This window comes from Bubalus kerabau, chromosome 13 (assembly GCF_029407905.1).
Source record: "Bubalus kerabau isolate K-KA32 ecotype Philippines breed swamp buffalo chromosome 13, PCC_UOA_SB_1v2, whole genome shotgun sequence".
Lineage (NCBI taxonomy): Eukaryota > Metazoa > Chordata > Mammalia > Artiodactyla > Bovidae > Bubalus > Bubalus kerabau.
In genome coordinates, this window is record NC_073636.1 from 5896572 (window position 1) to 5923898 (window position 27327).

At 47.2% G+C, this 27327-nt stretch overlaps 3 long non-coding RNA genes across 3 annotated transcripts; 1 reads left to right on the forward strand and 2 right to left on the reverse strand.

The window, feature by feature from the left end:
• The first annotated feature begins 1625 nt into the window (after window positions 1-1625).
• On the forward strand, window positions 1626-16631 carry LOC129626194 (uncharacterized). Its single transcript, XR_008701814.1, has 3 exons — window positions 1626-1744; window positions 13714-13803; window positions 15045-16631. It is a non-coding gene; the product is annotated as an uncharacterized LOC129626194 (long non-coding RNA).
• Window positions 16632-18226: 1595 nt separating this feature from the next.
• LOC129626195 (uncharacterized) lies at window positions 18227-23898 on the reverse strand. Its single transcript, XR_008701815.1, has 3 exons — window positions 23697-23898; window positions 19580-19713; window positions 18227-18797 (listed from the first exon to the last, which is right to left on the reverse strand). It is a non-coding gene; the product is annotated as an uncharacterized LOC129626195 (long non-coding RNA).
• Window positions 23899-24624: 726 nt separating this feature from the next.
• On the reverse strand, window positions 24625-25301 carry LOC129626196 (uncharacterized). Its single transcript, XR_008701816.1, has 2 exons — window positions 24987-25301; window positions 24625-24879 (listed from the first exon to the last, which is right to left on the reverse strand). It is a non-coding gene; the product is annotated as an uncharacterized LOC129626196 (long non-coding RNA).
• Between the last annotated feature and the right edge of the window lie 2026 nt (window positions 25302-27327).

A 27327-nucleotide genomic window follows, 5' to 3' on the forward strand; every position in this document is an offset into this window, starting at 1 on the left:
CATGATTATTTCATAGGGGAGAGGAGAAGGAATCCCTTTCGTGTCCTTAAACTGCCAAAACATTCCCTTAGCAGGTCTCCTCCCCAGGTAACTAGTTGGTTGTTCTACCAAGAGGTGCCCAGTCCCCCAGGCACAACTGTGTCTTCTCCCCAGACCACTGCTTACCTGCTAGCTCCAGCTCCTCACCCTGGAATCTTCACCTGGAGCTAGTAGACACCTCAGTGTCAGATTTGTCTTGTCACTTACAGCATCCGTTCTGCTCTTGTATACCTGCCCTTGACATTGCTGTGCAGTTGTACTCAAAAGCCAGGCCTTGGGAAAACAAGAAAGGGCTGTGGAGGTGGGTGGTAAGGATCCTTTCCCTTCTGTGTGGTTGTTTTTTTTTAAGGTTTTTTTAAAAATATGGATGTGGGTGGACCATGTTTAAGATCTTTGTTTAAAAATAAAATAAAATAAAAAAGATCTTTATTGAAGGTTACAATATTACTTCTGTTTTATGTTTTGGTTTTTTGGCCACGAGGAATGTGGGATCTTAGCTCAATCTTGCACCCGCTGCAGTGGAAGGTGAAGTTAACCACTGGACCGCCAAGGAAGTCCCCTTTCGAATGTCTTCATCATCATTAACAGCAACACCCCAGGAAACCTGTGCTGGTCCAAGAGCTTTGCCCAGGAACGAAGATGGGCAGTGTTGGCCCTCAGAGGCTCAGGAAGGAAAGAGGGAGTTGGACTGGGATATCACAGCTCAGCCAGTCCTGGGGGGATATAAATAGGGGGGTGGCAAGAGCAGAGAGGAAGGATGGGGTCTCAGGTGAGCAGGAAACGTCATGTAACTTCTCTCCGGTGAGCAGGAAATGTCATGTAACTTCTCTCCTGGGAGCTGCTCACTTCCACGTCTCCTAGAGACTTCCTGAGCTGGGACCACCCAGGAGAATCTCAGCAGGTGGAAAAGTTTAGGAAGAGCTCAACAGCTGATGGGCTGGCTGTATCACCTGCTTTCCTAAGGTCTGTTTGGCGAGAACCTGCTTAATCTGCTCTGTCTTTTGTGGCCTTAGTGAACAAGTGTTCTGTGTGGCCTTTGTAACACTGCTTTGTCACCTCACACGTGTATTTGTCAGTCTGCTCTTTCCTCTCTGGTCTTTTGGGAAATAAGGCAATGCCCTTGATTCTGCTTCCATTCCTTTCCTCTCTGAGGAAGCCGTCCCTCACCAGCATTCCTGCTTTCTCTCTGTTCCTCTCCTGCAGTACAGAAAGTTTTCACTGGTGGAGTATCCTAGATCCTGTGTTCCCCACTGAGGAATTATGCTTGATTACTGTTAGTTACCAGCCAGAGCCTCAGTTGCTAAAAGAGTTGCTATAAATCTGGGGGAGAATTGCATGCCTTCCCCGAATGTCAGATTTATTTGCCACATGAGTTTATCAAAAATTCAGAAAGAAGCAATTCATGCCCTAGAAAAATCAGTCTTCCTCTTAGGAAAAGCCCCATGACTGTAAGTCCAGTTTGGTTTGGAGGGAGCATCCAATGTGAATGGGTGCCTCAGGCCCTGGGGGCTTCCCAGAGATTGGCTGCCATCCACCAATCAGAAGCCTTGGCTGAACATGAGCCACTCCTGGGCAAATTTCTGCCCAGCAACGCAAGGTGGAAGGTTCCCATCCCCCTTTCCTCCCCTCCTCACACTCAGGAGCAATGTGCTTCCCTCTACAGACAGCTCCCGAGAAAGCAATGAATGGACTGCAGCCATTTCTGGTAAGATTCCCGTGTCCAGACTGACCAAATGTGCAGAGAACTCTTAACTTGGGGTGGATTTCGGGTGTCTGTGGTGGGTTTTATTGCCATTCTTCAGTGTTTATTCAGACCAAGTTCCGAAGTCAGGAAGGAAATGAATGGAGCTCTTCCCTGTAATGGCAGAGAAACTCCCTCCTTTCCAGGCAGACAGTTATCAGATGGAGAAAACCAGATCTTCCATCTACACGTCACCTTGGCCTCCAACTCCTGACGGCTTCAGAAATGAGCAGGAAAGTGACTAGAAACAGGAAGGTGCAGCAAGATTAGTCAGGAAAGGAATGGGAGGGAGGGAGAGACTGATGTAGAGCTTCCTCTAGAGGCCAAGTCTTTGGAAGGAGGAGGAAAGGAAGCAGTGCTACTGAATCATGACAAGCCAGGAAGCTCTGGGACCTTCCCTGGCCCGCCTCCCATGCTCCCCAAGGAGCCTTTGAGGCTTGCCAAGCCATCCATTAGAGTTCCGTGAATGGCCTCCCCAGGGCTTTTGCTCAGAGGCTCTTCAGCTTCGGGGCCTCCAAACAGAGCCCAGAGTGCAGGGCGGACCCAGCAGCCATTTGAGGATGAGAGGGGAGACAAGAAACTGGCCTGTCTTGACTCATCTTTGTCAAGCATTGCCCTCGGGCCCTGGAGGCGCTGAAAGGATGTGTCCTGCACCAGAAAGAACCGAGTCTGTACAAAGTATGCATAAAATAGATAGCTAATGAGAACCTACTGTAAGGCACAGGGAACTCTGCTCGGTGCTCTGTAGTGACCTAAATGGAAAGGAGATCCAGAAAAGAGGAGACATACGTAGACGTAGAGCGGATTCACTTTGTTGTGCAGAGGACACGGAGACAACACTGTCAAGCAGCTACACTCCAATAAGAATAAATTTAAAAAGAAAGAAAGAACCCAGTCTGGCTCGGGGTAGCCTCAGAATACCTGGAGCCTCTGATGGTGTCGAGTTTCCTGAAGTCAGCCTCATCTGGGAAGTCTGAGACCCTTCTGGCTTGCGCATGTCCCTCTCTTTTCTGTGTCTTTCCTCAATGGCAGCACCCCCTTGCTCCCTGCCTTCCAGCTTTCACCCTTGAGCTCAGGCAATCCATCCCATTCCTGCCCCACCCCATGCCCACATTCATCAGGAAAGGTGGTGGGGTGAGAACCACCCTAGCCTCTCACAACACAAGAGCACTTCACAACAGTTGGGGAAGAGGGAGGGGCAGAGACCCCCCTGAAGAGGCCACAGGCCCCCTGTCCCATGACGAGGGCAAGTGGGAACCTGGGCGACTGCGGCCAGACCCCTGATCTCCAACCAGCCAGTGGACAAGGAGAGGCAGCACATGTGGCTTCTTGCAGCCTAAAAAAATAAAAGGAGCTAGTTCTCAGGCTTTGCCATGTGCCTGCCATTTACAAGGAGCTGTGCTGTCTTCTTAAACTCCCGCTAAGACGCCCTGGTTAGAGAAACAAATTACCAAGTGCAACCAGAAAGCGGTCTTTCACAGGTCATTATCAGGGCCTTGTCAGTGCCACGCCTGATTGGGAGCCACTCTCAGAATCATGTAGATTCTCTTGTCAGGGGGAGCTCTTTCTACTGCTTCCTGCTGTCCTGTCATTTTGTGCTAACCCCCAAAGGCAGTGTTAAATTGATGTCATCATTCCAATTTCTTCCTGGAAGCATTTTTCCTTTCTGGTTAACAGTGGTAACATTTGCACAATAATCAGAAGAGACTAGTAGCCAAACAGGAATTCTGTGAAAACCCCTAACTGGAATGAAGGCATTCATTTCTGCCCTGGTCCCAGGCCCCATCATTCTGGGGCTACAAAGAAGGATGAATCATACAGGTGATAAGATAAAGAAAAATAAAGAAGTAAAGTAAAAACATCTGCTTTATTGACTATGCCAAAGCCTTTGACTGTGTGGATCACAACAAACTGTAGAAAATTCTGAAAGAGATGGGAATACCAGACCATCTGACCTGCCTCTTGAGAAACCTGTATGCAGGTCAGGAAGCAACAGTTACAACTGGACATGGAACAACAGACTGGTTCCAAATAGGAAAAGGAGTATGTCAAGGCTGTATATTGTCACCCTGCTCATTTAACTTATATGCAGAGTATATCATGAGAAACGCTGGGCTGGAGGAAGCACAAGCTGGAATCATGAATGCTGGGAGAAATATCAATAACCTCAGATATGCAGCGGAGAAGGCAATGGCAACCCACTCCAGTACTCTTGCCTGGAAAATCCCAGGGATTGCGGAGTCTGGTAGGCTGCAGTCCATGGGGTCTCGAAGAGTTGGACATGACTGAGCGACTTCACTTTCACTTTTTGCTTTCATGCATTGGAGAAGGAAATGGCAACCCACTCCAGTGTTCTTGCCTGGAGAATCCCAGGGACGGCAGAGCCTGGTGGGCTGCCATCTATGGGGTCGCACAGAGTCGGACATGACTGAAGCGATTTAGCAGCAGCAGCAGATATGCAGATGACACCACCCTTTTGGCAGAAAGTGAAGAAGAACTTAAGAGCCTCTTGGTGAAAGTGAAAGAGGAGAATGAAAACGTTGGCTTAAAGCTCAACATTCAGAAAATGAAAATCAATCATGGCATCTGGTCCCATCACTTCATGGCAAATAAATGGGGAAACAGTGGAAACAGTGACAGACTTTATTTTGGGGGCTCCTAAATCACTGCAGGTTGTGACTGCAGCCATGAAATTAAAATACTCTTGCTCCTTGGAAGAAAAGTTATGACTAACCTAGACAGCATATTAAAAAGCAGAGATATTACTTTGCTAACAAAGGTCCATCTAGTCAAAGGTGTGGTTTTTCCAGTAGTCATGTATGGATGTGAGAGTTGGACTAAAAAGAAAGCTGAGCACTGAAGAATTGATGCTTTTGAACTGTGGTATTGGAGAAGATTCTTGAGAAAATCCTTGGGCAGCAAGGGGATCCAACCAGTCCATTCTAAAGGAAATCAGTTCTGAATATTCATTTGGAGGACTGGTGCTAAAGCTGAAATTCCAATACTTTGGCCACCTGATGTGAAGAACTGACTCATTGGAAAAGACCCTGATGCTGGGAAAGATTGAAGGCGGGAGGAGAAGAGAACGACAGAGGATGAGATGGTTGGATGGCATCACTGACTCAATGGACTTGAGTTTGAATAACCAGGAGTTGGTGATGGACAGGGAGGCTTGACGTGCTGCAGTCCATGGGGTCACAAAGAGTCAAGACACCACTGAGCGACTGAACTGAACTGAGTGTAAAAGCAATTCCAAAATGAGAAAAAACTTATTGCCTTCAATCAAGAAGAGGATTCAGTTTGAGAATTATGAAAGTGTAGAATTACTACCAAACTAAAAATTGAAAAGAATGTTGATAATTGTTGAACTGGGTGAGAGATACATACATGAGTTTCACTGTACAATCTGTGTTTGTGTATACTTGAAAATTTCCATAATAAAATATTAAATTGTGGTAGGAATTGGGTCAAAGAGGTCATGCATGGCACAGTAGTTCCTAGGCAGAGACCATTTGCCCCCTAAATTTAATTAGCTAGGCTGACAAGACCCATTCAGTCAGTCACAGCTGAAAGCATGTTTGAAAGTAAACCTGGCTTTTTCAGACACACGTGGGCAAAGGGGTCCCTGATCAGCCCACTTCTCGTACCACATAATGCAGCCTAAGGTTTTCATAAATGCTGGATTTTGGAATTTTAAAACAAAATGTACACGCACTCAAATGCAGGGATTGACATGTATGCTTAGTTGCTTAAATGAAGACTCCTACTTCATAAAATTCTTAATTAAATGGGAAAAGCATTCTACATTCTTGATCTTTGTTAATCATATCTGGGAGAAGCCTGGACATTTAGATCATGATTTCATTAGGGCATTCTTACAGTTCCCTGGGTGGCAACCTAATCTAATTTTAGCAAATTTTAATTGCAAGTGCTGTGAGTGTTTGTCTGAACTGGAGTTGAGTCTGAGATATTCTGTCTTCTGGAAGTAGTACCACCAACTCTTCTACTCCAGACCCTCCATTGAACCAAGCCCAACCTGAAGAGTTATACAGCCCAGGACAGTTGTACAAGTGGCTACCTGAATATTATGTGTTTAAATATTAAAAGTTGTAAGTCCAGCTAACAAATCGCTAAATAAAATATATTCTAGTATTCTACCTTGACAAGTATGACTTTGTAGCAGCCTGTAAGGCCAGGCTCAAATTTTGAATGCTTGGTCCCTGAGAGGCCTGCCCCAGGGAACGTGGTGGTTGAGGCAAGGTGGTCCCTGGCTCCTAGGCTCCTGGCCATAGCCCACATCCTTTCTCGAGGAACCCTGTCTTTATCTCGCAGCACAAAACAGGGGCCTCCTTGCTCATGCATGGTCTTCTTAGCCCATACATTCAACTCCGTCCATCCCAGTCCAACCCCAGTTACCCCATGGCCAACCCTGGGGCCTAGAGGTGGACAAGTCCTTGCCTGTCCTGTCCTCATGAAGAGGTGAGCTAGAGGCCACGAGGCAGAGAATTCCAGAAAACCAGAGACTACGTGATCCAAAGACTGAAGCAAATGTTCTAGAAAAACATGTCCCCTTGACTGATTTTCAGGGCTTAAGGGGATCCATAGGAAAGAGCTCTGTCTCTTCCTCTTCCTCTGTCAGACCCCAGATGTTAGCATGTCCCCAGGGGCTCAGTGTTGAGCTCTGTAACCCTCTAGTGCTTTCTGGTACTTTCTTCCTAAGTGATCTCATCTGTTTCCATGGTTTTATATCCCTATTCATTCATTCAACAAATATTCCTATTTCTAGGTACTGGGGATACAGTAGTTTAAAAAAGGAGACAAAAATCCCTGGATCACAGAGCTTTCTTTCCACCCAGGAGATAGATGATGAGTAAGATGTGGCAGTTTTAAGCATAACCTTAAATTCTCTGTTACTCCATTCAGTGTGAGATAGGGTCAATGGCTACTTGCTTGAACTCCAGTGGTCCTTAGAGTCCAGCAGAAGTGATGCTGTGTGACTTCAAAGGCTATGTCAACAAAGGACATGACCTCGTTCAATGGAAATGCTTACTCCTAGAGCCTTGCATGGTCACATTGGAAATATCCTGAGACCACCATGCTGGAGAGTCTACATGTTGGCGTTCTGGTCGACATTGCCAGCTGAGTCTGCCCTTCCACCCAGGCATGAGATGCGAGAGGGAAGCCAGCTTGGAAGTGGGTGCTGTAGCCCTGCTGTTCTGGCCCCAGCCATTTCATCACTTCCAGCTGAGGTCCCGGAAATCAGGGGCAGAGAGGACCTGTGCTCACTGTGCCTCCTCCAGTACTGGCCCACAGAGTCTATGAACAGGATCAAATGTGTAAACGGCAGGCACATGGCAAAGCTTAAGAGCTAGCTCCACTATTTGGGGGCAGGATGTATATACTGAGTTCTAAATTCATATCTCCAGCCGAGACCTGAGTTCCAGGTCATATGTATAGCTACCTTCTTACAACTTCATTTGAATCTTTAAGCAGACATCTCAAAATTTCCTCTTCCACCTTCCTCTGCATCATAGTAAGAGGGAAATGTAGACCGATTAAAATAGGGAAATGTGTTTCACACACCTCTTTTGTTAAATTACTTATTTATTTATTTGTGGTTGTGCTGGGTCTTCGGTGCTGCACCTGGGCTTTCTCTAGTTGCTCAAGTAAGGGTTACTTTCGAGTTGCAGTACGCGGGCTTCTGACGATGGTGGCTTTTCTTGTTGTAGAGTGCAGGCTCAGTAGTTGTGGCATGTGGGCTTATTTGCTCCGCAGCATATGGGATCTTCCCAATCCAAGGATCGAACCTCCTGCATTGGCAGGAGGATTCTTTACTGTTAGACCGCCAGGGAAGCCTCCATGCACATCTGCACACAAGCACATACATACACATGCACACATGATGAAAAAGAAGGTTACTTCCATTCAGCCAGAGAGGTGAACACCAGAGCTCAGAAAGTGGCTGGTGACCCACTGGAATCTTCTTCAACATCAGAGCATCTGGAGGCATCTGGGAATGGGAGTTCAGGCAGCAACAGCAGTAGCATCAGAGAGAACAGGCTCCGAGGACAGCTCCACGCAGAAACGGCCATGTGGACCAGTCGTGTAAGAGAAGCAACTGCAGTTGACAGAAGCAGGGGTTAGAAAGAATTAAACATGAGACAAATACAACTATCATCTGCCAACACTGCTGGCTGCTGGAGAGACACAGGAAAGGGGCAGACTGAGATCTCGCCATCTGGTAGCCAGTGAGTCTACAGATTTCAGGGTAAACCACTGAAGTAGCATTTCCTGGATCCTGCAAGCTGGTAAGGTGAGCAAACATTGGGTAATACAAGAGACTAATCTGGAAGGACACATACGGTTCTTTGAGCACTGGCTTGCAGATCAAATCTATAAAATCATATGCAGAAGTCAGCCTCTGAGATGTCCTCATATTCAAATCACTGTGAGGTTCCACACACATGGAATGGAACTAATCTGAGAAACCAGTAGAATATCGCACAAACAATGGTGTGGGATTCTGACAACCAGGCCATGGAAGACACCATCAATTCTGAGCTGCCGTTTCAGGCCGTTCACTCTGGGGAGGCCAGCAGCCATTTTGTGAGGAGCCTCAAGCCATGCCGGGGAGAGATCCACCTGGCTCAGAACTGAGGTGTCCTGACAACAGTCTTGCAAGTTAGTCATCTCAAAAGCAGGTGCTCCAGGCCCAGTCAAGTCTTCAGCTGCCTGCACCCATCTTAGCTTCAATTCCATTAGAAACCCCAAGCCAGACCAGTCCCATTAAGCTGGACCCAGATTTCTGACCCACAGTAACTCCATGGGATAATAAATGTTTATTGTTTTTTAATTACCTACATTTCAAGGCAATTTGTTATGTCTCAAGTGATAAATAATACAGGTTTTGGCAGCAGAGGCGAGGTCAGACAAAAGATTCTTTAAAGATTTAATGACTGTACCTTCTCCCAGATTTTCTGGATGCAGTGTTTTCATGGGTTCAAGCCCCATGAAACTGAGGTGACTTTGTGGGCTTCATGGACTGACTCCAGCAGGCAAGGCTGGGCTTGTAAACACAAGAATGATAGGAATCGAAGAGACAAAGAGAGAACACACGAGCACTTCTGAAGCGTCTGTATGTGTCAGGTTTACTGGTTTCGATAGCCAAAGAGCATCACATGTCCAAGCGCAGGGTTTAGGGAGGCTGATACTGAAGGACATGGATACAGGCAATTGTGATGAATCGAGGCTATCAGTATGGTTAATGCACCACAATAATCTACTGAGGTCGCTTTAAATATGTCAAGTTATAGGAACATTTTAAAGATGAAAGGCCTCTTACTCACATGTCCCTGTTTTCCACAGCTGTTTAATCTAATCCAATTTTCCATAAGTTTTAATGAGTGAGTCCTTAAATATCCACAGGGTTTTTAACATTAAATCCACTCCAGTCCATTTGGCCAGTTTTCACACCAAAATTCCTTCTTTCATCAGTTGCCAGAGGCCTCCCCTAAGCTTTGATATGCTGTCTAGTAATAAAAGCCTGACTGCTTACAAATACAATTTTTAAAATGCCTTTAAATCATTTTCTTAGGACTGCCACTCACTTCTCCCAGTACATGCATGCAATAGGTCTTTTTCTTCCAGAAGCAGAAGGGAGATTCAAGAGAGAAAATGCAGTGCATGGGATGTGGACTCACAGAAACCCCATGATTATCTCTTCCCCCAACTGGAAAGAAATACCATCCTCCTTCCTTAATGGTAGCTCTTGGCCCTTTGAAGTTCAACTGCCATTGCTGATTTTGTCCTGGGTGATTCTTTTGCAACATTTATACCTGTTGGGTTAGCATGCTTATATTGCATGTGCTTTCTTTTCCTTTTTAAAAAATATTAAGCATAATTTTTATCTTTTTCCACTTGCATAAAGAAAAAACACCTAGAACAGAAAATTTGAAAGGCATATTTAAACAAAATCTGATGGTGTTTTAATTTAACTCCAAAAACAGTTGTTACAAGGCAGTTTCGTGGCACTGATCTGTATTACAGGAGGAAGCCTCAGCTGCACAAAGCTCCTGAAGAAAATGATGTGTAACTTATGGGCCTTGAAAGTCTGCATCAGATACTCGTGGGGAAATGTGCCCTACTTAGTGCAGTCAGCTCTCTTCTTTGAAGGCTTTCTGAACTTAAAAGACGTGGAATTTGGCCTCTTTATATATATATATATATATATATATATATATATATATATATATATATATATATTTGTAATATGGAGTGTAAGAAACCATTTGCACTTAAAATGTTGACATTGGTGGATTTGGCATATTCATTTCAAGAGATTTCAAGCAACTGGACGTTTCAGGGCTGTTAGTAACTTGTAACTGTGTGGCTGCTGCTGCTGCTGCTAAGTCACTTCAGTCGTGTCCGACTCTGTGCGACCCCACAGACGGCAGCCCACTAGGCTCCCCCATCCCTGGGATTCTCCAGGCAAGAACACTGGAGTGGGTTGCCATTTCCTTCTCCAATGCAGGAAAGTGAAAAGTGAAAGTGAAGTCGCTCAGTCGTGTCTGACTCTTGGCGACCCCATGGACTGCAGCCTACCAGGTTCCTCCGTCCATGGGATTTTCCAGGCAAGAGTACTGGAGTGGGGTGCCAGTGCCTTCTCCGGTAACTGTGTGGAGGCAGATGAAATATCTGAAAGTACTGTGAGGCTGGCTTTTGGGTAAGAGCCACTCACCCCCCACCCCTGAGGGGGAGGGGCACTCCTCATCCTCCCATTCCATCTTCGCCCACCTGGGAGCTCTTTTGAAGCTATAGTGGTAGCCAGGGTGTTGCCACCGCCTAGCCATCCCCAGGCTTCCCTAGTGGCTCAGCTGGTAAAGAATCTGCCTGCAATGCTGGGGACCTGTGTTGGGAAGATCCCCTGGAGGAGGGCATGGCAACTCACTCCAGTATTCTTGCCTAGAGTGTCCCATGGACAGAGGAGCCTGGCGGGCTACAGTCCATGGGGTCACAAAGAGTCGGACACAACTGAGTGATTAAGCACAGCACAACACAGCCATCCCCACTGTCCAGCTGCCTTCTATCCCCTTTCTAATAACATGTGATGTTCTTTCTGGTTTCCACTTCTGTTGGGTTGGCCCAAAAGTTTGTTCAGGCTTTTGTATCATCTTATGGAAAAACCCAAACCAACTTTTTGGCATCACAGCTCAAGGTGGCCTTGCTTGGATTAGAGTCAGTTATAGTGATTGGCTGTGGGTTGACCAAGTGATTTAAAAAGAAGATCTGCATGTCATTTAGCCATTGCTATGTAACAAACCACCCCAAAACTTAAGTGATGAGCTTTTGTTATAATTCTGCAAGTCATCGGTGTGGTTCTTCTGCCCTCAGATGGGCTCACCTATGTGTCTGTAGTCCGCTGCAGATCAGGGAGTGGCCCTGCTGCTCCTGGCCAGACTCACATGTATGTGGGTGGTTGGTTGTAGCTTGGTTGAGGTTGGTCTCAATGAAGATGGCTTATCTCTACTCCATGTGGTCTTTCATTGCCCCTAGTTTGTTCTTATGGTGGAGACAGAATTCCAAATGAGAGTGAAAATGTTTCTCATGAGGCTCATGCTCAGAACTAACCTTGTCACTTATTCCATATTCTGTTGTCTAAAGCAAATCAGGAAGCCGGCCCAAATTCAAGAAATAGAGATATAGACTCCACTTCATGGTAAGAGGAACTATAAGCTCACATTGCAAGGGGCATGGTTTCAGGGAGAAGTGGAGAATTGGGATCCTTTTTATAATCAGTCTACTGGAGCCAGAGTGAAATGTCAAGATCAACTATCACTCTGTCTGTCTCACTTCTCTTTCTCAACAAGGAAGTAAATGGAAGAGCTGCTTGAAGCCAGCCTCAAAACAAGGACAGAACCACCAGAATTGCAGAAGCAAAGTTCCACAGCCCTCATGATGGTGTGGACATCTGAATCAAGCCAACTCTCCTCCTGGACTTTACAGATACTTAAGCCAAATTAAGTAAATTCTGATATTGCGCCAGCCTGTATGATTGGGGTTTTCTCTTTGGAACAAAAAGATACCTAAATGATACTGCAGTTCAACTGAACAATAGCTTTTTTTTTACTACCTTAAAACTGCCCTTACCCCCAAGAAATTCAGCTGCTAGTGCATCTATGAAAATCAAAAGAATGCAGAGATACGCGGGAGACTGTTCTTAGTTGGACAAAGTTTCCTATAAATTAAAGAGTAAAATATCTTACTCAACAGAAGCTCACATCTGTGACTTTAATCCTATATTTATGGAATATTCAAGAGTCTGAACGGGTCACTTAAAATTTTCAGTTATAATTTACTGTCTCTTATGGAAAAAAAATTACATGTTTCAGTAGACAGTTACTCAAGCTGTTTTTTTTTTTCTTTTAAATTATGTCTTTTGAAAGGCATTCAGCTTATTTTCTCTCTTCCCACCCATTGATTTTGTTGACCTTTGTGTTCTATGGCTTATATTAAAAATACCGTTGGTATGTTGAATATTCTTTTCTTAAATGATACACAATTTCTTTGTGATTCCAACAAAAATGTCTAGGGGCATTGACCTCAAACTCCCCCACCTAGTTTGAGAAGTATAGCTTTAATAGTGTTTTAACACTTCTAGATTTACAAAGGACCTTGGGACATATTTTTCCCAAGTCTCAAGTGTCTACTGTATTTATCATTCCTTTAAGCAACAAATGGATATTTGTAAGTCATCATTGTCTAAATGATGTATAAGTAGTTTCAAACTCCAAGAGCTCTGACAGGATTCCCAGGCATGAAGCTTCTAAGCCCATTCGTGCTGCTGAAGGAAGCCTTAGGCAAGTCACATAAGGACTTCCTAGGACAGTTGTCCTGTTGATCAAATCAGAATCAGCCCTTTCCTTCACTCACTCACAGACTTCAACAGTTCAAGTGAAGACTAGGAAGACGTACTTTTGACTGACTTGAACTCTAGCTGTAAGCAGTTTATAATACAGCATTCACATCAGCAGTAGCAGTGATATAGCCGGGAAGACACAGGCCGTCGTTTTCACTCCACTGTGACAGGAAGGCAAGCATGGAATGGAAACACTCTAAAAAGAGCCTGGAAATCATATACAATCTCAGACCTGCCCAAATTCTCAGGAAAAAAAAACTATTCCAAATGTTCAATCAAGTTTGGATTAAGCCCTCACCGATAGAAAGCTGTTAGTGTTTCAAAGGACTAATACCAAAGGAACTTACAGAATTTTCATGGTAGCTTAATAATTTACAAAGGTCCACCTCAGCAGGGCAGTCATGTACAGCTGTGTGGTTTGTCTACTGCACAACGTTGGAGAGCAACGTTTGCATAGCCTGTGAGGTGAATGGCTCCCTCAGGTACAGTATACACACCTATATATGACATCCCTACACTCAGGTCCCTGTGTCATTTGTTAATAGAGCTGGCACCGTCTTATCCAATGTCAGAAACTGTGTGTCTCCTTTCCCTGGCTGTTCAGTCTCCCAGCACAAGCTTTTCCCTATTAAGGAAAAACATGGATCTGAGACATCATGACTCCTTTGTTGTCCCCAGCCTAAGGACCCAAACCCTGAAGCTTGTTGTCCCTCAAGCCTCTCCCAGGAGACATGACCAGAGAGGCTGGAAAAGGGGAGGGGATGCATCCATCCCAAACCCACCAATCAGCTCTTTCTTTCACGGACTGAAAGAAATCAGTTATCAGTCAGATACGTGTGTTTCCTCTCCTTCCTGGGAGATGCGTTTCTTCTCCCACTAAGCTGTTTGCTTAAATATTCATCAAGCCCTTTCCCACCGTCAGTAAATAAGTTCCATGAACTCCTGCCACTGCTAATGGATCTCTCTGCCCCACTCTCTCCTCATCCCTCCCGTTCTTCCGTTTACCTTGTCTTCCCAGAGAATAACTGTGATGGTAAAGGCTGTGAGTGACTCAGTTTCCAGTGCATGCTTTCCACCTCCCCTTTTGAAGATGAAGACACTAAGTCAGGTAGGTAGGAACTGACCGGGTTCCAGGTCTGTGTGGAGAGCTGTGCTCTGAGTCATGGGATTTCACGATGGGCTGGGCCTGGGGCAGAGAGAACCAGCTCTGGACCATGACACATGGGCATGAGGGCCAGCTCACCATGTCTTTTCTTCACTGTGCTATTCTTTGAATATAGGATCAATGCTAATTGAAAAGTGAGCCCATTGGTGGGTGCGGAGGAGGCCGTTAGTGACTTTTCTCCATCTCTCCTCCGTCGTCACCCCCTCTCCTACCTCCTAATACAACCACGCCCTGCAACTAACTGGTCCTGGTGCTGTAGAGGGCGGGTCCCTGGTGACGGCTGGGTCACTCTGAGTGCCCACCCTCGCTGTGCACTCAGCCATGTGGTCTGCCTTCACTGGGGGACACAGCAGGGACTTGCACAGCATGGGGACATTTTCACTCCTCTTTGAGAAAACATGTCCGATTCCCCTGGAAAGGTGTCTAAGATACACGTGCAGTGGAGGCAAGTCATCCCAGCTGAGGCCACGCTGGAACTGCCAGCCCCCAGCTGACCAGTTAGCAGAGAGTGGACCCACCCGCAAGCCTTGCTGAAATGGGCTGAACCCAGCCCAAGTCAACAGAACCACCCAGAAACCCAGGAAAAAGCAAAGACAGCTGTTTGAATCCACAAGTTGGTTACAAAGCAGTAGAAAACTGGTACAGTGTCCATGGGTTGTTACTGGACTTTAGACGTAAGTATCCTCCCCAAGTGTCCCTTGGATGTAGGGATGTTTTCCAAGAACAAAGTGCATGCAATCTTTAGCATTCACCTGAGACCACCCCATGGAGATCTTGCCTTGAATGAGGCTGCTCCTTGCTGAGGCGGTAATAGTGCTTGCTTCTCAGGCCCTGATCCTTGGCTGACTCTTGCTGTCTATGTGGCATAGAGTCAGGTTGTGCCTTGTGACCAAGGTTAGCACCTTCACTGAGACCTTCACTTTTGCTCACTGTTTTGCCTCCACAAATAAGTCTACTCACTGATGGACAAAGCCTGTGTCAGAGTGAAGCCTTGTGGGGCTGGCACTGGAGGCTTAGGGCTACCTGCCCTTGTCATGGCACTGGGGACCCATGCGGAATGAGACAGTAAGACAGCCAAGCCCCAGGACCCGCACAGGCATCTGGAATTTCTGTGTCCACCCGCCTACATCCTGAACTTCTCTGCCACTGTGACCCACCAGTGACATCCCTTGATGTTCTTCCAGGTACCTAGAGCGCTCCTCCACTAGCTACAGGTTTTCAGAAGGGCACCCATAACGATTATCCCTCCTCGCCACCCAAGTTCTGAAGCAACTGCTGCTGCTGCTGCTGCTGCTGAGTCACTTCAGTCGTGTCCGACTCTGTGTGACCCCACAGACGGCAGCCGACCAGGCTCCGCCGTCCCTGGGATTCTCCAGGCAAGAACACTGGAGTGGGTTGCCATTTCCTTCTACAATGCATGAAAGTGAAAAGTGAAAGTGAAGTCGCTCAGTCATGTCTGACTCTTAGAGACCCCATGGACTGCAGCCTACCAGGCTCCTCCGTCCATGGGATTTTCCAGGCAAGAGTACAGAGTGGGGTGCCATTGCCTTCTCCGGAAGCAACTGAGAAGTGAGATTTTAGAAATGGCAGGTGGAGGGGACTTCCCTGGCAGTCCAGTGGTGAAGACTTTGCTTTCACTGCAAGGGGCTCAGGTTTGATCCCTGGTCAGGGAACTAAGATCCCACATGCCACATGGCACACACCCCGCTCCCCAAAAAATAAAACTTTAAAAGTAAAAATGTCAGATGGAGGTGGAGTTTTTAAAAACAAAGCTGATATTGGAGATTATGACTTACATTTTGGGGAAGGTGACTTTCTGTATACTAAGCCTCAAGCTTGCAAAGGCTTAATCACTGAGTTGAGGTTGGATTCACTGGGTAGGCTCCCTATTCAAAGGACTGGACACGATGCTTGCTTCCTGCAGGCAGTATGTTCTGTGTCTAGAAAGCACTTCCCCATATTGTTGTATAGATGGCTTTCTGGTCACTTGCATCTGAGTGACTTTTGAGTGTGGCCTTTTCTGACTTCCTGGCCACCATCACATTCCCTGTGTGGCAATTCTAAGACATGTCTACAAACTCTGCAACACTCCTCTTATCCTGAGATGGGACCTAAGTTCTTCCTCCTTGGATCTGGGCCAACCTTGAAGATATTGTTAAAACCAATAGGACGCAGCAGAAATGATGGCATAGCTCCCATACTTTCTGAAGTCAAGTCATTAAATAAAGGCCATGGAGTTTCTGCCTTGCCTGCTGAGATGCTTGCTTTTGGAGCTGTGAGCCTGTGTGGATAAAGGTCAGCTGCCTTGAGGCCACCATGCTGGAGGAAGCCCAAACCACAGAGCAGGTGCCCCAATCGGTGCCCACAGCCCAGGTCCCGGGTAACAGTCAGCATCAGCCACCAGACACATATACTAGGTGCCTGCAGCCTGCAGAAGTCACGTGCCCCAGTCTCAGAATCTTCTCAGATGAAGCCCTAGGTGTAATGACAGAAGCAATGTATGTCTACCGTGCCCTGCCAAATTTCTAAATTACCCAATCCCTGAACATAGTTAAATGGTTGTTTAATGCCATTAGCTTTTGGAGCGGTTTGGTATGACATATTTGGAGAAGGAGATAGTATGATATAAGAATAACTAGGACACTCTGTTTTTTACTTTTCATAGCACTGTTTATCACTGTCAGAAATCACATTGTTTATTTATTGGTGTATTTACTGGTCCCTGTCACTCCTCTTCACATGTAGCTTAGCTCCGCTAGTGCAAGGGTGTGTCTGTCTTAGACCTGGGACAGTAATGGCCCCTGGGAGGCAGTCAATAAATATTTGTTGAAAGGATGAACAAACGAACATCTTTCCCCTTGCAGAATAGAAATAAGAGCTTCTGGGAGAGTATTTCAGTCTTTTTATTCTTGATCTCTAGGCCCTGGGCAACAACACTGAGGCTATTTGTGTGAAATAGAAAATAGACAGTTCCTTTTATAATATCTGAGCAAACTATCCTGTAAAACATTCAGTTCTTCATTCAATGATATGGGCTCAGCAGCTGCCCTCACCCCAAAAGCCAGGCATTATAATTCCCACTAGAGACATAGAAGTGGATAAGACACAGACTGCCCCTGCCTGGGACAATGCTCAAGGAGGGGCATGGACGAACTGAAAGGTGGAGAGGCCTCTCGAGTAGAACACAGCCTCAAAGGCAAAGCCCTTGAAAGGCAGGGGCAGTGACTGCCACTCACACATCACCTCACCCCCAGACCCTGCTCAGAGCCTGCCCGCGACAGGTGCCGTAAGTATGTGTTGACTCTTGAGTGGAGAGTGTTCCACGCTGGGCAAATGGCAAAGGTTCATATCAGAAGAGAAGCCTAAGTGCCTTTGCGAAAAGAAACTCTTGTTAAATGTCTAAGGAACATCTAGTTCTCAACTGGTCTTGCTCTGCCATCATAAAAAGTCATTACTGAAGCCATGTCATATGGAGTGAAGTAAGTCAGAAAGAGAACAAATATCATATGTTCATGTATATATGTGGAATCTAGAAAATGGTACTGATGAACCTACTTGCAAAGCAGAAATAGCGACACAGACATAGAGAGCAAACATATGGGCATGGAGGGAGGGGAACTGGAAGGTTGGGATTGACATATATATACTACGAAACTGTGTATGAAATAGTTAACTAATGAGAACCCACTGTGTGGCACAGGGAATTTTATTCCGTGCTCTGTGATGAGCTAAATGGGAAGGAGATCCAAAAAAGAGTGGATATATGTATACATATTGCTGTACAGCAGAAAATAACACAGCCTTGTAAAGCAACTATACGCCAATAAAAAATTTAAAAAATAAATAAAATACCAAGGACCCCAGCACAAACACATCGCTAGTTTTTCAAAGGAAGCCCATTTGAATGACATGAAAAAGTAATGAGATCTGTCTCAGGTTTCTACTTGGAGAGGATTCATGCAACCTCAGCATTTTATCTTGGGCAACTCCCCCGAGAAGAGGCACTGGGGAAGCAATTTGTATCTCTTTTAACTAAGAGGGGAAGCCTTGATGTCTGTGGGTTGTCCATTTCAGTAAGACTCCAATCCAATCCCACGGAAAGGTGCCAGATCTGAAGCTTCTATATGCTGTTAACTGCATGTGGTTTTTTTCCCTGCTGGTATTTACATCTAAAGCAACGCAAAGCCTCCAATTTTACAGCCAAGTTTGGATGCTGAGAATATTCCTGAGTAGAATGTGCCTGAAATTAATTAAGATAGGGAGAAAAATCGAGCACATCACCAGTAACAAAGGAGGTATTATTATTTGTTGAATGAATGAATGAGAATAATGTATAAGATCATTCTGTAGTTTCACATGTTTCCAATGTAGTCTCATCCAGCCAGGCTTTACCAAGACAATTCCATGGAGGGAAAAAGGTAGTTTAAGAAAGCAATGCCAAGAGCAGTCACTCAGTACAACAAGGACGCAGCAGTTACCGTTTGATGGGGTCCTTAAATGGGATTTTTTTTTTTTTTGCACAATTTGGCACAATTTGGTGGCTACAGGACCTTTCTGGCCCCTGAAATATCACCATCAGAAAAGTCCAGGATGGGACTCCGCCAGCGCACAGACAGAAGCAGCTGAATCAGTGGGTGGTGGCGCCCAGGGAAAGGGTGAGTATTGAAATAGTCGGTGATCTCTGAACATCCCCAGCAGTTCAACAGTGCTCTTTTGTGCCGTTTAACCCTCAATAACCCGCCTGACAGTTCTTTTTATTTCTTTATTTTTGGCTTCACTGGATCTTCGTTGCGATGCACAGGCTTCTCGCTGCAGTGGCTCCTCTTGTGGCAGAACACTGGCTCTGGAGCACGCGCGCTTCAGGAGTCAAGGCGCATGGGTTTAGTTGCTCTGCAGCATGTGGGATCTTCCCGAAGCAGGGATTGAACCCATGTCCCCTGCAATGGCAGGCAAAGTCTTAACCAGTGGGCAGCCAGGGAAGTCCCTCGCCTGACAGTTTTTATGTGTGCATCTTACTTTCCATCCAGGAAGCAGTATAATGTATTGAGGGAAGCACAGGTGTTAGTCAAAAAGTTCTGTTTCCTGGACTCCATTAAGCCTGGCTGCTAAGTCACTTCAGTCATGTCCGACTCTGTGCGACCCCATAGACGGCAGCCCACCAGGCTCCCCCGCCCCTGGGATTCTCCAGGCAAGAACACTGGAGTGGGTTGCCATTTCCTTCTACAATGCATGAAAGTGAAAAGTGAAAGTGAAGTCGCTCAGTTGTGTCCGCTTCTTAGCGACCCCATGGACTGTAGCCCACCAGGCTCCTCCGTCCATGGGATTTTCCAGGCAAGAGTACTGGAGTGGGGTGCCATTGCCTTCTCCTTTTAAGCCTGGAGTCCCTCACTAATAAATTAGGGACCATGACACCTATCTTGTAGGATGAGTATGATGACCACACATTCTAATTTCTGTAAAGTCATGTATCCATGGACTGCCACACAGGAAGGCAAGCAAACATTAGTAGCCTGTCCTTATATTTAAGCCAGCGTATAAGAACCTTGCAGGCAGAAAGCCAGCACAGAACCTTGCATATGAGATTTTATGAATATTTATTGAATGAGTGAACGCATGAATAACCATGGGATGAAATAGCATATTAATCAGGGTAAGTCCCACAGCAGAAACAAATATAGTCCAGTGGCTTATCATAATGCAATGAGTATTGCTTACTCACCTGAGATCCCAGCTGGGGTGTTCCAATCAGCAGATGGTTTCCTTGCCCATGCTGATTCCTGGACCCGGGCTCTGTATGGCTGCTGTGTCTTGGGTCTTGATGTCTTTGAAGACCAGCTCCAACTGCTTCTTAACCTCAGAATTGGAAGGGAAAAGGATACTCACCACTCTCACTCAGATCGTATGGCCATCCCTGGATGCAAGCTGGACTGGAGGACACAATCTCTCCTTAGCCAGCTGCCTTCCAAACGCCCACCAGGGAAGAGGGATCCAACTGTTACTGCCAAAATCATTTAAACAAAGGAGAAACATAGAGAGATGGACACATGGCAGTGTTTTGAATAGAAGTTAGTTCTGTACATGCTTTTTTTTTTTGCCCGTGCTGGGTCTTTGTTGTGGTGTAGGGCTTTTCTGTAGCTGCAGGTCACGGGGACTTCTCTGGCTGCAGCTAGAGAATCCGTAGGCTCAGTGGTTGCAGCACGCAGGCCTAGCTGCTCTGTGACATGTGTGATCTCACTTCCCAAACCCACACGCCTTGCATTGGAAGGTGGGTTCTTCATCACTGGCCCAGCAGAGAAGTCCCTCAGAGATGCGTCAACTCATGACAGTACTTTGAGTTGAAGTTCCTTCTAGAACCTGCTTTAATAAGAGACATCCTTCAATAACTGGCAAACTCAGACGCCTGTAGGAAATAGGCCCCTGACATCATGAGTCAAGGGTGAGATGATGGGGTGAGTGGAGAGCTGACTGGCCAGGGCTGAAACCTCCTTTCTGTCTTGGCCTCCTGGAGCAGGGAGTTAAATTCATCAGGCCCCTCCTTTTGTGTCATAGGTCCTATTTTAACAAATTTTACTTTATTTTGACTTTTAATTAAAGTAAGAAATATCTACAGAAAACAGTAAAATCTTAAGTGTATAGCTTGATGGATTTTGACAAACTAAACACTCCGTTCCACTGCCTCCCAGAGCAATAACCAGAATGTCCTCAGCATCCCAGAAGGCCTCCTCACGCTCCCTTCCATGAGCTCTTCTACTATTTCACAATGAGCTATAAGTCTGAAATGTAAAATGATTTCCCCCACATTCTTTGTTCTTAAATATTTATTTGGCTGCAGCAAGTCTTGGTTGCAGCATGCGAACTCTTGGTTGCTGCATGTGGGATCTAGTTCCCTGACCAGGGGTCAAGCCCAGGCCCCTGCACTGGGAGCACAGAGTCTTAGCCACTGGACTATCAGAGAAGTCCCTGATTCTTCACAAATTGAGTGGTGATCAGGTAAGAGACATCTGTAGGCTAGACCTGGTTTAAGCACCCACACTGCCCACCAGCCCTCCTCCCAGGGAGGGGGTCTGTGCTTAAGAAACCACCCCAAAATGTAATGGATTGAGTAACCATGTGTGGTTCCTCCTGAGTCTGCCTAGGCTCATGGAAGCGTTTGTAGGCATCTGGAAGGTCACCAGGGGGCTGATGGTCTGGGGTAAGCTCAGACATCTCACCTCCACTCCACACGGGGTCCCATCCTCCAGCAGCCCAGCCTGAGCTGGCTCACATGGTGGCAGAGAGGAAATGGCAGCCCAGGCTTAGAGGCAGGAGGGAGACAGGAGAGAGGCAGGAGGGCCAGAGGTGGAGAAAGAGGCGTGATTGTAGAGCAAAGGTCTGATGGATGTGACTGGGAACCAAAGAGAGTGGGGCAGCCTCTAGAGTCTGGAAAAGGCAAGGAGTGGATTCTCTCCTCGAGCCTCCACAAGACATGTTGCTTTTGACCCATTTCAGTCTTGGGATCTCCAGCGCTCTGATATAAACTTGTGTGTTGCTTTGCTGCTAAGTTGGTGATAATGTGTTGCAGCAGCAACCGCCAACCAGTATCACGTGTTCTTGCCATGTGGCAGACTCTGCCTTTCCCAAGTCCTGGAGTGACTCTGGACTTTCTTGCATGGCTGAGAACACACCACCCAAGAGCCAGGTAATCGGGCCCTGCTCCAGATCCTGCCGCTGAGAGGCAGCCCCTCTCTGGCCCTCCTCCTGTGGTGCCCCTCCCCATGGAGCCACAGGACTTTTAGGCCTACGCTCCTCCAGCTGGGTCTGTACAGCAGCGTTGTCTATGTGTTTGTTAGGTGCCAATTCCTGAGTCCACCCAGACATACTGAATCAGGACCTTTCAGGAGTCTGTGTGTTTTGTTTTGTTTTTAATTTTTGGTGGTGTGGCCTGTCGGATCTTAGATCCCCAACTAGGGATAAAACCCTGGCCCTTTGCATTGGAAGTGCAGAGTCTTAACCACTGGACCACCAGGGAAGTCCCAGGACCCTGTGTTTTAACTGCTCTCCAAGAATTCTGAAGGAGACTTAAGATTCAGAAGCATTGCTACCTGGGGTCTGTGGGGGTCTTTTCCCAGGTTTTGTTCTTCTAAGGATGGACCATGCTCTAACACATGCAGACTGGGCCCAAGGAGATGGCTGATTGGAGAAGGATAGGGAGAGGATCAAGCTTAGTCATATCTACTAATGTGTCTGTATCATTACCAGGGGAAGGAAGAGAAGAGGGAGTGGACTGGGGTTTTCATTGAATCCTTGTTCCCAGAACATCTGATCTTAACAATGGACTGTCAGAGAGGAAAAGGTAAGTGCTTTGAAAAGTGCTGGAGAAATTATGATCATCACCTTACTTAGGATTTTAAATTAATTTATGGCATAACTGCAAAAATAAAGGGGCTTCCCTGGTAGCTCAGATGGTAAAGAATCTGCCTGCTAATGCAGATTCCTTCCTGACCTGAATCTCCATGGGTCAGGAAGATTCCCTGGAGAAGAGAATGGCTACCCACTCCAGTATTCTTGCCTGGAGAATTCCATGACAGAGAAGCCTGGCAGGCTGCAAAGCCAGTGGGTTGCAAATAATAAAAGTAGTTATCCTCCTCCTCCTCATCATTATTATTCCTGTAATTGCTACCATCCTAGATCTGTTTCCTTGGAAGCGGAGCCTGAGCTAAGGATTCCTGTGCATGTGGGTTACTGGGAATTGCTCTCATGGGGGTGCTGGGGGGCAGAGGAAGCCGGACAGAAAAGGGGAAGGAGCAAGGCAGCAATTACAGGCAGAGCCCCAGCCTCAGCGCGATCCCGAGGGCAGCACTCACTGTCAAAGGAGCTGGGCTTTGTGACTGCTGCCCAGCAGTCGCTGTCTGCTTGGGATGACACCTGGCACCAGGCTGCCTGCATGAGTGGGTGCCGTGGCTCTGGGAGCGTAGGGGCAGGCCTCTGAGAAAGGATTCAGGTGCCTGAAGTGAGCAGCGGAGCACAGAGAGCTAGGGTGTGGGCGCCCCTAACCAGGGCCTGGCTCCCGGAGGGCCTGGACAGCGCACTGACATGTTCGGCTCTTGCCCTGCACCAGGCGCTGCCCTCAGGGCTTCTCTTGTATTCATCCATCAAACCCTTACCACGTGAGAGCAGCTGCCACCCTCCCTTAATGAATGTGGTCCCCGGGCACAGGAGGACAAATCATGAGACCAAGTATGCAGCAGAGGCAGGAGGAGGCTGCATTGGGCTTCTAAGCCGGCAGCACTGTCCCCAGCATCCTGCTGATGGCCCCGTCTTGCCGCCACTGTCTCGGGGCTTCACCTGCCCCGCTTGCCTTGGGCTCCTTGTAGGGACAATGCTTCTTTGAGGGGCAGCAGGAAGGTGGTTCTCTGAGTCTCCTTTATCCAGGACATAGGAAAGAGGCTTGTGAAGAAAAGGGAATTTTTTATCAACCAAGAGAGAAAAATCTCAATCTATATGCTTAATTAGGTCAGATAACCCCTTTTCCTCTGAGTCTTTTCTGGTTCTTTGAAGTCAGAGGAAGCCCTGGGCATTAGAGAGGGAAAAAAGTGGAAAGAGAATTGGGAGGAAACCTCCAATGTACACACTTACACCCACACACTAATCAATCATCAATCCTCTTTAAGGACTGAATGCAGATAAAGTCAGTTATCAACCTAATCAACATGGAAAAGAAAAAAAAACAAAAAACAAAAAAACACTTAAAATAAAAACTAGGACAATCCCCTGAAGGAGGGAAAGCTTGCAGTCTTGTCTGAAGACTTTCCTATATCGAGAGCCTCTCTCCACCCCCCCACCCCACCCGGTCTTACTAAAATTCTGAATTTGTTTGCAGTCAGTCCAAAGACTCCTTGATGTTTCAGAGACTTTAGGTGAAGCAGAAGACTCAAAATATAGATGTGAGTGTTTCAAGGGGATGTGCAACCGCTTGCCGTGGAGCTGTGTGCTGGGAGCGCCTGTGTAGACGGTGGGGTCAAGATGTCCAGCCGGCCTTGTCGGATCCGCAGTGAGCCTCACTCTCTTGGCTGTTCCTGCCAGTACCTCCAGGGCAGCGCCCTGTGATCACAGGCATGTTTTGTACCTGCTCTCCATTCAGTGACCACTGGCCACACGGGACTATTAAACATTTGAAATGTGGCCAGCGTGACTAAGGCTGTCAGTTTTTCGCTTTGATTTAATGCCAATTAATCAAGTTTAAATTTACATTGTTGCATGTGTCTAGAGGCTACCATTCTGTACAGCTCAGCTCTAGGTCTTAACTTTTCTAGACTTGGTTTTTCAGAAAACACCTAATACATGAGATATTTATGTCCTACCCCTTTTTGTGCAGATAAAGAAACCGAGGATGTCAGTTAACCCTTGCCACATAACAAACCATAGTGACTTCGAATAACAGTCACGTGGGCCACACATTTGGGATGGGTGTAACTGGGCAGTTTTCACTGTCTCCTTGGGCTAAACATGGGCATTTGTGGGCAGCACCCACTCAGCTGAGAACTGGCTGGTCTAGGAAGGGCTGGGCTGGAATGGTGGATCTGGGCTCCGCATGGTCTCTCATCCCCTCAAAGGCTAACCTGAGCTTTTGCACACGATGGCAGGGCAGGGTTCTAAGAAAGGGAGCCACTGTGTTCCAGGGCCCTGTGGCTTAGTCTCAGACCTGGCATTGCCATCCTGCTGCATTCTATTGGCCAAAGCAAATCACAGGGCCCACCAGACTAAGGGGCAGGAAACAGACTCCTCTTGTTTTTGTTTTTGCTTTTTGCTGCGGTGGGCCTTCGTTGCTGCATGTGGCCCTCCCTAGGTGCAGTGAGGGGGCTGCTCTTCACTGTGGTGCGCAGGCTGCTCATCGTGGTGGAGTCTCACGTTGCGGGTCATGGGCTCTAGAGAGTGTGCGCTCCAGGAACTGCTGCTCGAGGGCTCTAGAGCTCCGGCTCATTAGTTGTGGCAGATGGGCTTAGTTAGGCTTCCCTCATGAGTCAGACGGTGAAAATTTGCCTGCAGTGCAGGAGACCCAGGTTTGATCCCTGGGTCCGGAAGATCCCCTGGAGAAGGGAATGGCAGCCCACTCCAGGATTCTTGCCTGGAGCATCCCATGGACAGACCATGTAGTTGCAAAGTGTCAGACACGACTGAGCAACCAACACTTTCGTTTTCTTTCATGGGGTTAGTGGCTCTGCTGCATGTGGGATCATCCTGGACCAGGGATTGAACTGCTGTCCCCTGCACTGCAAGGTGGATTCTTAACCACTGGACCACCAGGGAAGCCCGACTCCTCTTCTTGATGGAAGATGCAGGAGAGACACATGCAAAGAGCATTGAGGGACTTCCCTGGTGGTCCAGAGGTTAAGGTTCTGAACTCAGCACTCCCAATGCGGGGTGTCTGGATTTGATCCCTAGTCAGGGAACTAGATCCCATATCCCATTACTAAGAGTTTGCATGCTGCAACTAAGGATCCCATATGCTGCAACTAAGACCCAGAACCACCAAATAAATTAATTAATTAAATATTAAAAACCAAACCAACAAAGAGCGTGGATGGGGGAAGCACATTCAATTGTGGCCATTTTTATAATCAACCACACTGAGGCCCCCAGGGTCCAATGCTGGGCCTGAGGTCACAAAAGAATAATAGATCTGGTCTGGGACATGGGACCCTTGACCCTCAGACCAGGACTGGGCCTTGGTTCATTTCTTGGATTTTCTGTATATGCTTTGTTTTGTGTGCCTCATCTTTCTCAGAAAGGTGGAGAGACACAATGATTTCTCTGGCTTCCCCAGCTCTCAGCGTAAAGGATGAGCTTGGTGGTTGCCCTTGCGTGGGGTGCAGGGGAAGGGGTAGAAACATGGCCATGGATGATCTGGAGGGGCCCAGGAAGAATTCCTGAAAGATGCCCCTTTTGCAAAGGACTGTTGGAAAACCAGAAATTCAAGCACACTCGACCAACATAAGGTATTTACCATCGAGCTCAACCTTTTAAAAAAAAGTTCTTAAAAGACTGAGTTTGGAAAGAATAGAATTTTTCCTTCCAAGTTTTTCAAATTTACAATCCACCCACTATCTTTTCCTTTCATAAATATGATGTACATGAGGGGAGTGATCTAAATATCTTCCTAGTTCCAGAAGCTTGACAGTATTTTCACATTGATCTCCTGTTAGATAAATCAAGCCTTGCGGATCTGCAAAATGCAACACCAATAAAAATCCCAGTGGAAAAGGGCTGCTGCTTCTGCTTTTTCAGTTTTGGGGCCGTGAATCTCTGAGATGACATTCCTGCTGATGGAAACGCCTCAGAGCAGCTACCTCGCTACTGTCAGGCCAAATTTGTGTATTGAGCCAGATTGCTGGCTCACAAGCCCTTACTGGTGACCATAAACAGAAACTGATAGAAGGAAAAGTCTTCTGGGGGAAAGCACCTTCTAGAAGATGACGATGATGACGAACATGAGATGATGATGAAGAGCTGAGCTGGGGAGTGGGGGAGGGGAGGAGGGAGTGAAGAGGGGTAAAAGGAAGAGGAGGAGGAAAGGGAGAGGAGTGAGAGAGGAAGGGAGACGGGAAGGGTGGGAGGAGGAAGGAGGAGCAGGAAGGATGGGAGGCAACCCAAGGGCAGAGGGGGAGAAGGAGGGGCTGGTGGGGAGAAGAGAGGACAGAACTGAGGAGGGAGGGGGCGGGGAGGGCGGACCCCGGAGGCGGAGCCGGCTCTGAGGAGGGAGGGGCGGGAAGGGAGGAGCCCAGGGGCGGAGCCGGCTCTGAGGAGGGAGGGGCACAGGGGCAGAGCCGGCTCTGAGGAGGGTGAAGATGGAGATGGAGGACCCCAGAGGGGAGCCGGCTCTGGGGCTGGTTCCCGGGACGCATACCAACCTCTGCTGCTCTCTGTCTCCTGGGAATCAGTGGGAGTCCCCAGGTTAGCATCAGAACGTGACTCAAGTCCTTAGTATGTTCTGTCCTCAGGGTCTGCGTCCCTTCCACGAATTGGATTCACCTCAGTGTGTTTGTCTTTTCAGTGACAGAAACAGGCTTTATGAGGTGGTTTTATTCTAAACTCTTATCGGCTAGGAAACTTCCCTTCATGTGAACTTCTGTGAAGAAGCCATATATCCAGCCCACAGATGAGCAGGGCTGCTCTGTGCTCTGGGTAGGCAGTTGGGGTTAGACGGTCTCTTTGGAGCAGCCCCTGAGGTGAGGGTACGTGAGCCAACAGTCTCTTGAGGGAGTGCTCCGAGGAGGGAGTCAGAAGAGCAGGAAGGAGCTGGGAAGAGACCCAACAAAGGTTCAATTTCCGGCAAACTGCCTGCTTCATCCTGACTCCGAGGGCTGTCCTGAGACATTAATGATGCCCCGGAGTTTATCTCCATTGATTAAGGCAGCTCAGTTTTCATGCTTTGGGTAGAAGCGGTCAGGAGGGTGTAATTTGGGAATTCCCTGTCACTCGGGAATTCCT